Source organism: Ambystoma mexicanum, chromosome 4p (genome assembly GCF_040938575.1).
Source record: "Ambystoma mexicanum isolate Mex_15411 chromosome 4p, UKY_AmexF1_1, whole genome shotgun sequence".
Taxonomy (NCBI): domain Eukaryota; kingdom Metazoa; phylum Chordata; class Amphibia; order Caudata; family Ambystomatidae; genus Ambystoma; species Ambystoma mexicanum.
In genome coordinates, this window is record NC_090927.1 from 274,551,411 (window position 1) to 274,568,774 (window position 17,364).

Genomic DNA, 17,364 nt, shown 5'->3' on the forward strand with positions numbered 1-17,364 from the left:
GTTTAATGTCTTTATATGTTGCACCTATTTATGCCTGCAAAAAATGTTTCTCTTCTGTTTTCTTCCCTAAGATAGAAATGCGGCCTCAATGCAGCTGTGAGACGCGGCCGGATGGAAGATGGATGCTACCGCAATGTTCGACAGCAGGTAAGTGATGGTTTAAGGAAAAGCGCGAAGTATGGCGAAACTCAACCTTAAACTGACTGTTTTTTCGATGTCTAACCTTGTCTTCTGTTTTTCCTTGCAGGCGCTGCTGTCCACGATGGAGCGTGACGTGCTGCGGTGCCAAGATGAAGATTTCGGCATTTTGGAAAGTGTAATACTGAATACTTGGTTCGTCGAAGAGATGTACAGCTAAGAACAGCTTCCCCCAGTTGGTAAGTATGCTGGCAGGAAGCTCCCTTCTAATGACCTTGCAGGGCGCATTCTTCCTAGGGCGCGAGGACCTGTAAGTCTTCGAACAATAGAGGATCTCTTAGACTCTGTGAGACCTGGCTGGGATGGGGGTGGCGTTCGTGCTCATCCCATGCATCTAATAGTAACACACAAATGCTGTCTCCCGCGCTTGGGCCTACATTCTAAGATGTCTGCAGTTTGCCAAGATGGTGTTTGTACCCACATCTACCATATAGCTTGTAATAGATGTGCTAAGGTGATCGCGCACCCTCCTCTATGTGCACCCCCGGCTCCCTGGATGTGCTCTCTTAGCGTTTATTTCTCATTCAGTATCGCCTAGGGAGGTGGGAAGACAACTCTCTCCTTCCCAACATTCCCCCCTTTTGTTAATCCTAAATTAACAAACTTCCACGCAGTGTCATTGGCAGCTAAATTCCAATATATATTCTCCCCCCTCCGCACTCTCTTTAACCTTTCAGCTTCCAAGAATGGTGGAGACCCGTCCTTTGAAACCCATGCTCTACAAACATCTTGCAAGCTTGCCCCAGACTGGGCATATTCTTTTGGGTACATGTCATGTAAATACAACCCCCAACCCCAGCTAAATCAACCCAGTGCTCTGCATAATTCTTGGTCAGGCGGGGGTGTGGTGAGGATGCCACAGGGGTGTAAGGGATGATAAATATCTATCATACAGGGTTTTTTTGGGTCGTCAGGGTACTGCTGTCTGGTACTGAGAAGTGCTTTGGGTGCTATCTCATTTGAGACCATCATTGCGCTATTGGGCACTGCTCTGGCACAAAATCGGAGTATATGCAAAAGATGACCTAGATAAAGACAATGACGGGCACCCGCATTTTTAGAATCGCTCCCAGCTAGAATGGAGCCCATGAGAAGGTCAGATTAAACCAGTCCTCATTCTGTATGCCAGCTTCCTTCTTCATGCACACTCCAGATTATGTACAGCTTCAATTATGTGTGACAGAGAGCTGTTCTCATCATCTTTGTGAGGCACATATTTGCAACAGGAATCCCCGATCTTTTTGCACACACCTCATTCCATGGCAGTTAACATATACAGTACGTAGCGGTTCTGCATCCTAATCCGCCTCAAGGCTCCACTTTTTTTTTTTAAACTTCCATTTTTATTCAGGTTTACAAAACAGTATTTAAACGTTCCCAAAACCCCGCCCGCCCCCATACCCCACCACCCCAACTTGTGCCCACCCCCCCCAACCCCATGTCCAAACCAAGTCTGTTGATCCGGGAGACTCTTAACGTCCTCTCCCTCTCTGCGAATGTGATGCAGCTAGTGCCCATAACTCCTATAGGCCTGAAGCCGCCTTGCCCCGGGTACCGGGCATCCCTGTCCTTTGTAGCACGACTCTCGGTCTGATTTGCCCCGTTGAGTCCGAGTTCCCCCTCCAGGATTCAATGGACCTCCCATCCCCAGGATTGTTGTACTCCAAACCAGTTCGTGAGGAACGAGCCAATGTCATTGTTCACCATGGGAGTCAGTTTGTCCATCACAAACATGTTTTTTACCTTCTTCATCCAATCTTCCTTGGAAGGGGGCTCCAGACTTTTCCATTTTTGTGCGAGGGCTACTCTACCCGCCCGCAACATTGTCTCCCACATCCTTGGGTATCGGTGTACTTCCGTTTCCTCCGGGGGGAGGCCCAGTAGCATCGTCGGGGGATTTAAAGGTAAGAGTTCCTCTATCACTTCCGCCATCCAATCCCTCACTGACCCCCAGTACACTTGAGCCTTTGGACAGTGCCACCACATATGGCTCCTGGAGCCTACTTGACCACATCCCCTCGGGCACAACGGGGACACCGCCGCGAACATCTTAGATAATTTCACTGGGTCCCTATGCCACCCTTGCAGTACCTTGAAATTGTGCTCCATATCGGCGGTGAATAGGTTCACGTGGAAGGCAATTTTGAATATTCTGGACCACGAGTCCTCTGAAATCTCCCCTCCCGCCAGATTATTCCAGCACTTATGAAAGTTTCTCCTTCCCTGTAGGTGGTACGTGTTGAGGATTTTATACATGCAAGATACCGCCCCCTTCCTCGAGGTAGCTGTATCTATGAGCTTCTCAAAAGGCGTTAACTGTCTACTCAGGTTGGGACCCCATGACTGGTCACATAGAATGCCCTTTAGGCGGAGGTACTCAAAGATGGATAGGGATCCCTGGCCAAGCGCGTCCCTTAGTTCCTCATAAGGCAGGAATTCACCATCCCTGAACATCTGCCCCGCCCACTCCAATCCCTTATCCGACCAGGCTTGGGAGGACCTAAACTCTTTACTACCCAGGTTGAGGGGGTGGCCCCAGAGGGAGGTCATCGGGGACGGCCATGTAGTGAGGTGCACTGTCTGAGGCCCTTCCTTCCAAATGTCCCAGAGAACCCCCAAGGTCGGGTGGGTTTTCAAATGACTCGGGATTGTTCTTTGTGGAGCCCACAAAAGGTCGCAGACCTTCGGGGGGTGGGTGTCCATATCCTCCAGTACGTCCCCATTCCTTCCTTCATGAGTTCCAAGAGTACCCGCAGCTGGGCAGCACGGAAGTACAGGTGGAGGTCCGGCAACCCAAATCCTCCCTCCTCCCTTGGCAGCGACAGCGTGGTCTTCCTGGTCCTCGGCGGTTTTCCCCTGCCATATGAAGTCCTGGGTAGCGTTCTGCAGAACCCTGAAAGCCTGCTCTGGGACGTTGGTCGGAAGGGCTGTAAAAAGGTATAAGAGTCGTGGCAGTACGTTCATTTTAACCACCGTCATCCTGCCATACCAAGAGAGGATCATCCTCCCCACCTCCTGAGATCTGATGTGATCCCTGTTATTATGGGGTCGTAGTTCGCAGTGGCCAGTTTAGTTAGATCCCGTGTGAGGAGAACCCCCAGGTATCGTATTTCAGCCTTCCCTATTTCAATCCTGTGGAGCCTGTCTAGGGGGTCTAGCACCGGGTCCCGGGGTCTCATAGGGAGCAGGACCGATTTCGAGGCATTAACTTTCAGGCCCGAGGAGCGTCCAAACTTGGTCACCAGGCCCAGCAGAGGGGGGAGAGAGGAGCTAGGGTCTACCAGGTAGACCAGAAGGTCATCTGCAAATAGGGAGAGTTTAAATTCCACCTCCCCCCTATTGATCCCCTTAATTCCTGGATGTGATCTGATCGCTAAAGCCAAGGCCTCTATCGTGAGGACGTATATCAGAGGGGAGAGGGGGCACCCCTGTCTTGTCCCTCGAGAGAGGGGGAAGGCATTGGTCAACTCCCCATTCACTTGGACCCTTGCCGTGGGAGCTCTGTAAAGGGCCGATACCCAGCTCATAATGTGGGCCCCGAAACCCATCCTCCGCAGGAGGAGATCCATATACCGCCATTCGACCCTGTCGAACGCTTTCTCCGAGTCTAAGGAGAGGACACTTGCGTTAAGCTCCGACTGTTGCGCGAAGTGGAATAGATCTATGGTCTTACATATGTTATCCGAACCCTGCCTCCCCCTGATGAAGCCCACCTGATCCCCATGGACTAACTTCGGCAGTATTCCCTCCATCCGCCTCCCCACCACCTTGGCCAGAATCTTAACGTCGATATTTAGCAATGATATGGGGCGGTAAGATGCACACTCTGCGGGGTCCCTCCCCTCCTTAGGTAACATCGCGATGATAGCCCCCATCATGGATTTGGGGAGAGCTTCCCCCTCTAGCACGGAGTTGAAAACCCTCACCAAGTAGGGGATTAAGGAGGACCGGAATCTTTTGTAAAAGTAAATGGAAAACCCGTCATCCCCGGGGGAGGTTCCCACTTTCATCCCACCTTTCGCCTTGTCCACCTCTTTCTCGGTTACTGGCCCCTCCAGACCCTCGGACATCTCCCTAGACAAAGCAGGGAGTTGTATTGAGTTCAAGAAATCTTCTATCGGTGCAGTTCCCCCCGTCGTATTCGGATGAATACAGGGTCTCATAATATCGGCGAAAGGCCTCTCCAATATGGGAAGACTCGCAACCCAGGGTTCCCTGAGTGTCCCTCACTTCCCTCACCATTCTGCTCCTCTGGACCTCCCTCCGCTTCCAGGCCAGGATCCTGTCCGCTTTGTCCCCTTTTTCGTAATACTTTTGCTTGACCATCTGAAGACTTCTCTCCGTTTTGTGAAGTAAGCCCTTTAGCTGGAGCCTGTAATCCTCCTGGGCGGCCACACGGTCGCGCTCCGGCTCCCGGTCCGGGGAGCCCCCCGGCTGGAGTCGGGCGATTTTTTTTATTTATTTTTTTTTTTCTGCATGGTCTTCTCCTGTGCCTCTCTTCCTTTTTACTGATGCACCCTTTTGGATAAGAAAACCCGTACAGTCGCCTTAAAGGCGTCCCAAAGCGTGTGTGTGCCCACTTCCCCATTGTCGTTTAGCTCAAAGAATTCTGTTATGGCGTCAGCAATCTCCTGGGCGTGAACCTCATCCTTTAATAAGGCATTGTTGCATTTCCAATGGCCTCTGCGTTCTTTACGCCATCCCCCTGATATTGTGACCCCCACCATGTCATGGTCCGACCAGGGTACGGGATCGACCCTGTAGCCTGCAACATACAGGCGAAGGGCTTCGTCCACCAAAATATAATCTATCCTTGAAAACGAGGCATGGATGGCCGAGTAATATGTAAAAGAGGGGATTCCTGTTCTGGAGGACGGAATTGAGTCTACCAGGCCCAGATCTTCATTCACCCTCCGGAAGGTTCGTGCCGTGGACTCATCCGCGGGTCTCTGGGTCTGGGGGCCCACCCGCTTCCTATCCAAAGATGGGTCCAGCACCATATTGAAATCCCCCCTACCACCAACATGCCCCGTACAAATAGCTTAAGCTTCTCTTTTACCTCCTCCTAGAATTGGGCCTGGCCATCATTTGGACCATACACCACTGCCAGGGTCAGGGGGGATCCTTGTAAGGTGTCCCTCACCAATAGAAAACGGCCCTCGGGGTCCTGCAGGGTGGCTTCGCTAGTGAAGCGGACACCCCTGGCGACCAGGATAGCCACCCCTCTTTTCTTCCCCTTGTGGGATACATGGAAAACCTCCCCTATGCCCCCCTCTCATTTTGGGTTCCTTCCCCCGCGCTCAGTGTGTCTCTTGCAAAAACAGCAGGTCTAACTTTGGCCTCCTGAATTCTCGGCAAATCGGGGACCTCTTGGTAGGGGTGTTCAAGCCCCGCACATTCAGGGTGCCCACTCCCAGGGCTGGTTGGCAATCAGCCATAATCTAGGTCACCAGATCTTTTGGGCACCTGCTTAGCATCACTCTTCCCTTTTCGCTCCCTTAGTCTACCTGTTTGGACATTATTTGAACCTTCCCCCAACTCTTCCCCAAGCCCCTTCCCCAACAATAAACCCCCAACTAACTTCGTCACCCCATCCCCCCTCCCCGGCGTCCAGCCAATTAGTTCCGCCATTCCTGGCATTAGGCCGGACCACCAGACTGCCCTTCCCGGTCGGGCACTCGTGTCCAAGCTCTTTGTTATGAGCCCTCCTCCCCCCTCTGTTTCTTCCCCGCCGTTGCCCCCATCTTACTTGCTGCTCTGGGGGAATCTTTATTCATCCGGACCATCATTGCGTCGGATCCCGCCCCTCAGGTGGATGAGTCACCCCGATCCACAGTCCTCTGAGTCTTTGCGCTCCCCCTCCCTAACAGACGGTGGGGTATTTAGCTTCCTGTATTTTCTCGAGCCGGTTTTCCTCCTCCTGGACCCAGGACGGTCCGAGGCCCCCTCTCCGATCGCAGCCGGGCCCACCGGCCCTCTTCTGGGGGTAGACTCCGTCGCATAATCCTGAATGGCCCCTTTTGTGTCCTTCTGTAGTTGACGTCCATTGGCCTATGTATTCGAAGGTCAAGGAGAATGGGTACCCCCATCTGTAGCGCACCCCTTTTATCCTTCAATAGTTGCGTGAGGGGGCGGCACATTCTCCGCTTCGCCAAGGTGTAGGCGGAGAGGTCTTCAAATATTGAGATCTCTGCGTTGTTGTAGGAAATCACCCCCGCTTTCCTTGCCTCCTCCAAAACCTTTGCCTTATCTGTATAATAGTGAAATCGCACGAAGATCGAGCGGGGGCCCCCCCGCCCGCTCTGTGCACACGATCAAATGTCAGCTCCGTGGCCATCTCTTCAGCGAAAAGGAGGGTGATTATGTCTCGCACCACACGGATTAAGTCTCTCTCCGTTTCCCCCTCCACCTCGGGGACCACAAAAAGTCTAAGATTGTTCCTCCTTTCCCTATTTTCATAGTCGTCCATTTGTCTGGCCCTTTCCTAGTCCCTCTTTTCCAGGGCCGCCAGCTGCATATCCATTAGCACTTCCTGCGTAGCTGAGTTCGACTGATTGGTCTCCACCTGCAAGAGTCTGTCCTCCACCTTGTCCACCCTGTTGTCCATTGTTTCCAGTTTCTGTGCAATGTCTGATCGCATATCCCGGATCTCCTAGAGTATGGTTGCAAATCCCCTCTCCATGGCTGCTGAGGAATGCGTCGGGGCTTCCGAATGGGCCATGCTTCTGTGGTTTATAGGGTCCTTGTTGTGGTCACCAGCCCCCTCGTAGCGAAAGGTTTGCAGGGTCTCCCGCCAGTTCACACGGGCATTTCACGTATCTGCTTGCCTCACACCCGGGTCTATCTCCTTGTCCTGTTAAATTCTGGGGGACTGCAGGCGGGCACACGCCCTGCGAACTAACGCAGGGGCCTCCACCTGCAAGATGTGAGTGCCAGTTGATTCTGTTGGCTTGGCTGCGTTGCTCCCCGGTTTCTCGGGAGGAGGGGTCGTGGGGTGGAAGCCCTCCGGGTCTTCCACCTTTGTCGCCGTCGTCTGTCTCCTCCTCGGGCACAGGCCACGCCGCGCTGCACCGGCCCAGGGCGGGCCTCCCATGGTATGGGGGTCGCCGTCACTGGGCTGCTCTGGATTCCCCTCCACTGGGCGGCGGGATCCACCCCAGGCTCGTCCTGCCACCACCAGTTCTCCTCACCGGGGGGGGTTTGTGGGACACGCGCCCAGGCCCTACTCCTACGGAAGCCTCATCCGCGGTGCTTCTGTCTGCTCACGGGCCCGCCCGGAGGCGCGTCCTCGTCCTGCTTCGGGACCGATGTTCCAGGTCTCCGTGTCTTCCCGCGGTGGCGGGCAGAGGGCTCTCTGCGTGGGCCCACCACTCCGATGAGAGTGCCCCGCCCTGCCGGGCAACGCCCACGCTCGCGGATCCGCGGCCGCCGGGATCGCCCTTCCAGGCCCTCCCTTCGCTCCGTCGCCTTGGGCCGTGAAGCCCATTCTCCGGCTTCCCGTTGCCCCCGAAGTCCGCTCTTTCGAGCAAAGGCGGCTCGGGGGGGGGGTCCGGCAACCGATCCGACACTGCGTTGCTGCCGGTGGGGTCCGGGGGGGGTTCAATCCCCTTCAACGGCCCGAGTCGGCGGGAGAGCAACGCTCAGGCTGCCATCACCTGCGCGCCCCCTGGTGGCCTCCAAGGCTCCACTTTTATGATGTTGAGCCCTTGCTCTGTGTCGTTGGCCATCTGGATCAGTTCCCAACTGACAATTTTCAGCCATTTAGCGTTGGCTGCAGCTTGCAACCCGGGCAGTAACAATGAGGTGATGGAAGTCTATGCTTTGCTGAAGAGTCTGTACTCGTCTGGTATTTCTTCAAGCAAGTTTGATTGGTCTATGGACAGATAGTTCGCTCTCTTTTTCCTTTGCAAGGTTTCACCTTTTTTTTTTCTTCCAGGGAGCGTGTGGAACTTGGTGCTTGCAACGTGTTTCTTGTTTCTTCAGCGGTTGGAAAGGTGGTAGGGGTTAAAGTCTGTTTCCCCCCCTTGCAAATGTACTTCTGGGATTACAAGCAGGGCTGAGTGCAGCATGGCCAGCGAACAATACCCCCTCCATAATGGTGGGAGGTGCAAGTGCGCTTGTTGGCCGTACACCCAATAGTTATCCATCACTGCCACCGTGCCTTTCTTAAGTTACGGAATGAGCAGTCTTGTTGCAATGTTCGTTGGCCCCTAGAGATATTGTTCCAGCACAATAAATGCAAAGTTCATATGTTTCTTCTCTGTGTACTTTCACTGGTTTCTCCATTGCTTCAGTCCAGGTTAGTATTGTGATGTGTTCAGTCCAGAACGGTGCACATGCGGCTTCCACCCGGGCCAGAACCCTTTTTTCGTTTTCTGTTAGACCCTCTGCCATGCATCTTACTGTTTCTCGCCATTTATATGTGTATTTCAGTCCTTGTATCCCCAGGTAGGGTCTGTTCAGGCATTTGCTGCCTTTTGGATTTTTGTTGCATTGCAGGAGATCTGGTTCAACAAGTTCGAGCCTCACATTATGTGCCTGGAAAGTGCCCATGAGCCTACAATAGCGCAAGATGTACTAGGCATTGTGCCTCTAAAATTGATACTTCCTGTGGCACTAGGACATTGGGTGCCCCCTGACGCACGCAGTATCAACAAACACACACAAAAGCTGCCATTCACTTTGTTCCTCCCCACCAAGCTCATGTCTGTGTACCAGCTATTGGACAGTTCTGGGTGAAGTAAATCTTCTATGGCGTTAAGACCAAGCCCATGGTAGGCATCGTACTTCGCCCTTCGTACGTTTGGGGGTACCTATATATATTAATAACACTACTAATATTTACATCAGTAATTTTTGTGTTATAGAAACAATTGTGAAATTTCTAAAACAGTAGGGACCTACTAATATATTCTAACAATCCAGTACAGGGGGTGGATTCTTATGTATAGAATTGTTGACATGATGCGTAAGGTTGGGCCTTGGGAAAAATACTTATCAGTTTCATTTGAGGGCTGTTCAATTTCGTTTGTGTATATCTGACCTATTTACCTATCTCCTCTCACCCCGCCTTTTTTATGTCCTACAAATATAAAAGAAGCCCCTAAATAAATCCCCAAAACCAACATTGAAAAAGCAAATATACCTCCTATATGATGCATTGCACACATGTAAGAATAGGAAAACCTAGATGTAATACTATAACTAGAATACTTTTTAATGTATAATGAATGATTTGAGAGTGCTGGTTTCATTTTCTTCACAATCTGAAAGGCTCAATTTATGCACACTAAGAGATATAGAGAGACAGAGAGCGCAAGTGAGCGCCCCCTGTGCAAATGTAACTTCTTGAGCAACTGTGTGTGTGCACGTGTTTGGGGTTGATGGGGCAATCCGAATTTGAATGATGGTAGTGTAATGAGGTTGATGCACACTACCAGTCATTTTAAGTGCTGGTCCAATGTCCCAATGTGCCTTTCGAACGTCAGACAAGTATATCCAATAGCCTTAACTTTGACCGCAAGAGGAGTGGAAAACACTACCTCAAAGGGTCTATTGAATCTAGGGCTATTCCACTTGCGGACAAAGGACCGCATGTAGACAAATTCTCCTGGCAGCAGCGGTTGAGTGGGTGGGGAATCGGTTGCAGAGTCAGCTGTGGCGCCTGGCTTGCCTTCTGATCGTGGCAGTGAAATCTGTCAGGAAATGCGTTTGCGTGCATGTGTTAAGGTTGTCAAATAGTCTTTGAATTCATCCCTTAAATCGGCTGCTGCTATATGTGCTTCTGAAGCCTTCCTAATAGGAGATAATGGTATTTGGATGTGGTGACCAGTTACCACCTCATGGGATGATAACTGGTGGTCTTTGCTGGGCTGTGTGCGCAAACTGAACAGGGCCAAGGGCAAGCAATGCACCCAGATTTTTTTTAAGGTGGTGCAAAGCTTAGACTGCTTACTTTTGAGGAGGCCGTTGATCCTTTCTACTACTCTGTTGGCCTGGGGGTGATAAATCGTGCACATCCGGTGTTTAATGCCAAGTAGTGCAGTAATCTCCTTAAACAACTAATTAAAAAAAAGTGTCATTGTATGACCTTAATACATCACACACGCCCCATCGGGCGAACACTTTATGGACCAGAAATGTTGCCACGCATTTGGCATCCGAATATGCGCAAAGACCCGCCTCCCCCCAATGTGAGAAGGGGCAAACGTCAAAGATCAGATACCGGGACCCACTGAATGTCTCGCCCACCAAAGTCTGTGTAGTAGATGTGCAACTTGCAGAACAACCCAGTGTTCTTAATGTCATGCCCGTGCTGAAACCTTGGCACATGGTGCATCTGATAACCATACTTGTCGAACTTTCCTGGATGTTTGGAATGAACCAATTCTCATGTAGATCAGCAGCAATCTGGTGTTTGGAGCTGTTGGAGGCGTGATGGAGCTGATCAAATGCTATTATGAAGAGTTTGTGTAGTAGCACTGCTTTTCCTGTGCATTCCTGTCTCCACAATAGTTCAGTAGGGGATTGTGTGCATCCCCTTCAGACCCACAATTCTTTTTTTTCTTTCTGGGCCCTTCCTTGTAATTCAGTAGTTTGGGCCATGGACGGGGCATTGTATGAGACAAGTGGCTGGTCAGTGGTGCGGATTGTTACAACATATTCAGCTACAGTTGATACTGGGAGATATGCCGCGTTTCCGAGTGACACTTTGTTAAAGTTATTAGTGTGGGAGGCCTATTTAACAACTGTCACTACAGAAGGCTGTGAAAGTGTGAAAATTAGCTTGTCTAATAATGCCTCATGCTGTACTGAGGACCCATCCGCCCTCCTAAAGCCCTTTTCCATCGTGAAAGACCGGCGTGCACTGTTGTAGTGACATAAATATGCTGAGTCGGAAAATATGCTCACGTGACACCCCTGTGAAAATTTGTAGCGCTTCAATAAGTGCCATGAGTTCCGCTGCATGCACTTAATGTCTCACATTCGCCATCCACTAGGCGCACCACTGATGCTCCAGTATATCTGTGGCCCGTGTGTTGGTCAGTTGTCGCTGACCCATCAACGAAGAGGACTCCCCATTCCCCCCTCACCTCCTAGTGGCCTGTCCTTTGCTTTGGGAATGTCATCTTCCTCCCCCTCGTATGTTAGTCATGTCTGGCCAAGTCCTCATCAGTGCACATTTCTGTTAGGAATTTTACACCGTATAATGTGTATATTTGTGCTGCACAGAATAATCTTGTATGCAGAAGCTTTGTGTAGTCAAAGTAGATTTTGATCCCTACAAAATGGCAAGGACGGCATGTTCAACTTAGAGTGTAATAGAACAGCCCATCACAATTGCGGCCCATTTCTCAATTGCAAATGCTGCTGCATCTGCCTGTTCACAAACAAACTGCCCTTGGATTACTGAGTCTAGCATGTCGCTGTAATAGGCCCGTGGCTTGTGGCCCATTGTGTTCTTTTGTGTCAACACGGCAGTTGTGAGTAGGCTGTTAGTGGGGAAAATGAGTAGAATTCCCATGTATAATCTGGGTTGCTAGCACCGGGGTAGTTGAAATTACTTCTTTGAGATCATTGAAACTTTGTAAGTTTTCTCCAGTCCAAACAATTGTATTCTCAGTTTTTTGCGTTTCTTTGAGGGCCTGTAAGAGCGGCCGCGCATATGTTGCTAAATCAAGGATCCATACATTGCGGTAATTGCACAACCCTAGGAACTTTTGCTGTTTTGGGCTGTAGAGTGGCGCGCACAGAGGCAGCGCGATCTGGTATTCTTTTTCCATTTTCTGATATTAACTTTCCTAGATAAAGCACCTCTTGTAGGCAGTATTGTAGCTTTCCCTTGTGAACCTTGTATCCCTTGCAAGCCAGGAGCTTTAAGGGTGTAATGGAGTCATGCCTGCAGTGTCCTGTGTCACTGCACACCAGCAGTTCGTCGACATACTGGATGATTGTGCTGGACACTTGGATGTTGCCTAAATCAACGTGGAGTATTCTGTTTGAAAATGTTGGTGCTCTCGCAGTACGCCCAAGGTAATGTTGTCTGTTTGAACTTCCTCCAACATGTGCAAAAGCGGCGAGGTACTATGAGTCTGGATGCAATGGTATGGAGAAAAATTCATTTTTGAGGTCAACTACCGTGAAATATGTTGCCCCTTTGGGGATGCTACATAAATCGAGGCAGGGTTAGGAAGCACAGGAAACTGCTGCCAACTCAGGGGACACAACAGGATGAAAAATGAAGTCTGTGGGCACTTGCCAGCACACTTTGCCAATCTGAGGCATGTCATCCACAAGCACGGTTATTCCATACACAAACATGTCCCGGTCTATGGGAATCCTACAAACCACCACTTCTCGTCCCATTGCATGTATTATTAGCATTGCTCTTATGGCGAGATTGTCATATTGAGCTTGCTGAGCAGATCCCTGCCCAACAAGTTCACTTGGGAACTTTAAGAATAGAGTAGGGTGGCCCGCACCACCTCCCTATTGTTATGTCAACCTCTTTAGTGTATGGAACCGTGGAGTCAACCCCAGGGAAGCCCTGTTTCTCAAGATTATGGCCCGATAGTGGGAAATCGCCTCACTGATGCATGATTTTGTGGTGCCCGTGTCTCCTATAACAATGAAATATTTGCGTACTATCTTTGTGCCCACCAAGGGTTCCTCATCAGAGCGGAAGGTCATAGATAGAACTGGGCACGCAAGTGCTCTTTTCGCTCTCCTATTCAGGTTGTGTTCGTCCTGGGAATGTGAAGGGGTTGTTTCCCATCACGCTCCATCCTGCACCGCCTTGTGTGATACATGGGGCAGGACCATAACAGAGAAAAACTGGAGGGATGTACTCATGTGCAGTTAACCTCAGTGAAGACTTTGTGGCGTGCTGGAGTAGGTAGTCGGACAAAAGGATGGCCTTTTCACTATAATCTTTATTTAAATAATGAAAAAGGCCCATCTTTCTCTATCCCTAAAGGGTTTTCCCTACCCAAGTAAAGAATAACTTGGGTGCTCGTCGTCATGGTGGTTGTCAAACTCGGTGTCCGTCCTGTGTCCAAACTAGCCTACTCTAGCCCTAACACTTACAAAAGACATTAACATAAATTGTTCCAGGAGAATGACTCCCTTTTCCTGGTTCAATGGATTCAGTCCTATGGGTGTATTTCTTTGAAAATAGTTCAACTTCTGCACTTGTAGAGCATACGAGGGGAATGACTCCCTTCTCCTGGTCCAATAGCTCAGTAACCACCATCTTCTCCTCGTCAACTTGGTCAGCCTCCAGGCAGCTGTTTAGTAACCTTTTGCCTTAGTTTCTGATTCAATAATTATGTGGAAAACCAGGAGAATTATGCCCTTTTCCTGGTTCAGTTGGTTCAGTGTTGGTTATCTTCCTGCAACAGGTTTTATCAACCTTTGCAATTCTTCTCAGGCTTCTCTCATGGCTTGCTTATTGGTCAGACACGCCTTTTGTTTGCAATACACAGTTCTTCCTCGTCATTCTTTCCCTTCCTCTTGTCGATAACAAGGGTAACTGTTCCCATTGTATCCTTGGTTCCTTCTAATACTCTGACAAATGAGACTGTTCAAGTGGCACTCTCTAGCCTTAGTGTCCCTCTTGAGGATAGAGTGTTAAGGGAGACTACTAGATATGTTCTTCTCTTTTAGTCTCTGACACAACTGAGACGAGGAAGATCACTTGTGATGTAATCTCCACACTTGCTACTTTTATCACAACTCTGGAGACAAGGGAGATTACTCCCGAAGCTTTCTTTTCATTTGATACTCTTGACACAGCGACTGAGACGAAGGTTACTCCCAATGTCTTCTTCCCAGTCGATACATCTGGTACAAGTACTGAAACGAGGGAGATTACTGCTGAGGGTTTGAGGGAGACAACTTCTGATGTTTTCTTTACATCTGACAGCCTTCCCCAATCCCCTACAGAGTCTCCCATTACCTTATCTCTGGTGGGGCCATGTCCCCGGTTCTTCCTGGGATGCTGGATCGCTGCCCTCCCACTAAACGCTCTACTTGCTTATTTCCACTCCCTGCCTAGGCTGCACAGGCCCTCCAGCCAGGTGATTTCGGCCCAGTTAATGGACCGTTCGGTCCACCTTCACGAGGTCCCACTACCGTTGGTTGGTTCACAGTTTTCAGTCAGGCCTGCTCTTTGTCGGCCTGCGAAGGACTCCTGCAACCTACTGTCAGCGTCCTCCCGACTGGAGGTTTGCTTCCCCGGCGTAGCTTCTTGCTTCCTGGTTTGAACTTCCCCGGTCTGCCTGGCTTCACGCCTGCTTTGCTCCTCATTGAGACCTTTCTCCATTTTTATGTCATACAGTTAGGTCCTCCCCAGCAGAGTGTCATTGTCCTTTGTGTATTCTTTGTGCATCCTCTGGGTCACTTCTTCCCAGTACCTACTTTACTTGGCAAAGGAGTAGTTTGTAGAACTCCATCAATCCTCTTCACAGTACTCTTGGAAGATGACTTGATCAGACTGTATGTCTATTTTAGTCTTCCTTTTTTGGTGGTATCAATTCTTACGGGAAAGAGTATTGTTATAACATGCAGTAGTGCTTTCAGCTCGTTTCTGTAGACGTTGGATGTCATGACACAGCCCTCTCCATGCTCCACTCTGCTATATCTGTTACTCTTGATATCCTTGCCCCCGTCATGAGAATCCGCCTGAAGCCCAAAGCCAAATGTAACTCCTGGTATGACTCGGATCTCGCCACCCTAAAACGCAAGTGCAGGGTTGCAGAGAGGAAATGGCGTGCTTCATGTTCATCCTCTGACAAACTGGCCTGCCGCCTGCTCCAAAGGCAGTACCGGCTCTCCGTTCTCACCAAGAAGAGAGCCCTTATCCAAGCCCGCATCTCTGCGGCATCAAACAACTCCGCCGAACTCTTTAAAATCTGCAAGGAGCTGGCCAACCCTATTGCAGTCTCTACCTCTCCTGTCCCCTCCCAGGCCCTCTGCACTGCACTGGCCTCTCACTTCATCTCTAAAACTCAGGACATCCTGTCCTCGCTCTCCTCCTTTCACCTCCCTCCCTCCCTACCCGGCCCTTCCTCTGGCCCTTCTGCGGTCACCCCTCCTCCCTCTTTCTCTGCCTTTCCACCTTTCTCTGCTGACGAGGTTTCCAGACAAGTCCGATCAATGAAAGTCTCGTCTAAACAGGTTCACCCCTGTTCCTCCAAAACTATCAAGGACCACATCGACTCCCTGGCTCCTGCCCTGGCTGACTTCTGCAACCACTCCTTCGCCTCTGGAGTCTTCCCTTCCCCCCTCAAGCACTCCCTTGTGCACCCTCTTCTCAAGAAACCCTCCTCCGACCCCTCCTGCCCGGCTAACTATCGCCCTATCTCCATCACTCCCTTCCTGGGCAAGCTCCTGGAGAAACTGGCCGTCTCCCAGCTTAACCTCCATTCTGAATCTGTTGGTAGTCTTCATGACCATCAATCTGGCTTCAGAGCTGCCAGAAGCACGGAAACTGCTCGCCTGAACATCCGTGAAGACCTGCTCTTGAACCTCGATTCCAACACTCCGTGTGTTCTCATTCTGCTCGATCTCTCCTCTGCCTTTGACACTGTCAACCATGCCATCCTGCTCAACCGTCTCCGGGATAACCTGGGTATCACTGGTCAGGCTCTGGCGTGGCTGACCTCTTTCCTTACAAATCGACCCTCCCAGGTCCAACTGGGGTCCTTCCTCTCCGACATCTTTTTCTCCACCTGTGGTGTCCCCCAGGGATCTAATCTCTCTCCCTGGCTGTTCAACCAGTATCTGGCACTCCTTGCCCACCGCATCGCCGCTCTCTGCCCTAATTTCCAGTGCTATGCGGACGATACGCAGCTCATTTTCAGGCTACCCTCAGCCTCCCCCTCTTTCCCTCATCTCTGACTGTCTGTCTGCTATCCAAGAATGGTGTGCCGCCAATGACCTCTGCCTTAATGCCAGTAAGACTGAGATTCTACTCATCGGTACTCCCACTCCCTCCTTCCCTGCAGCTCTCTGGCCTGCCTCCCTTGGCCCCCTCCCTGCTCCTACCGGCAAGGCAAAAAACCTTGGGGTCATCTTCGACTCCACACTCTCCTTCTCTCCTCATATTTCTGACGTCGCCAAGAGGTCACACTACCAGCTGCACCTCCTCAGAGGTATTCTTCCCTTCCTCTCCTTCCCCCAGAAGCTCACTGTCTCCCGAGCCCTGGTTCTCTCGAAGCTGGACTACTGTAACAGCCTCTATCTTAACCTGCCTGCCTCCACTCTCCGCCCTCTGCAACTCATCCAGAACAGAACTGCGAGACTTGTCCTTGGCCTCAAGCCCATGGACCGTATCTCTCCAGGACTCAAATCTCTACACTGGCTCCCAGTGGCTGCGAGGATAAAGTTCAAAACCCTCTGCATTGTCCACAAGGCCTTCTGGGGCCTGGGTCCTAAATACCTTCAACTCTCTCTTCCCAAATATCTTCCTTCCCGAGCCCTTCGCTCATCCGCCTCCAATTCCCTCAGGGTTAGCCGCTTCTCGAAGCATCGAGCTGGGGGTAGATCTCTCTCCGCGGCAGGGGCCTCCCTCTGGAACAGCCTTCCTGCCTCCCTGAAACTTGAGGAGAACCATCTCCGGTTCCGGAAGCACCTCAAAACCTTCCTCTTTGCTTCTGCTTTCTCTCTCCCTCTCCCCTGCTGAACAGCTAATTAATTGTTCACTGAAACTGCACTGATCCTGCAACTGGACCACTCTAAACGGCCTCGTCCTGGGCCCAGCCACTCTCCACTTGCACTGATGCCCTGGAACCCCTTTGCACTGCGGGACTGTCTCTGTATCCCTACAGCCCCCCCCTTCCCCAGCACTTGCTCTGCACTTACCTCGCACTTGCCACCAGCTGGCCCTATTTATTTATTTATTACTTTACGCCACTTACCTTGTACTGCACTTCCCCCCTCCCCTTCCCCTTGCACTTTTCCCCCACCCCTGCACTTGCGCGTTCTGAATGACACCTGGCCTAGTAGGATCGTTGTCTGTCTCCCCTTGTCCCTCCCCTCCCTGCCTCGTCGCGCCTTGAAACACCTGTGTATAGGCGCGTTACAAATACCATATCATATCATATCATGGTCTCAAGGACAGGAGGGTTAGGGGGGTTCCATCACGGAATGGGAGTCCTTGTCCCT

General features: G+C 50.9%; 1 protein-coding gene across 3 annotated transcripts in view; it reads left to right on the plus strand.

Moving 5' to 3' along the window:
* The window catches only part of SLC25A27 (solute carrier family 25 member 27), a 575,367-nt gene that overhangs the window by 468,190 nt on the left and 89,813 nt on the right, over positions 1 to 17,364 (plus strand). The gene's annotated exons all lie outside the window — the stretch shown is intronic.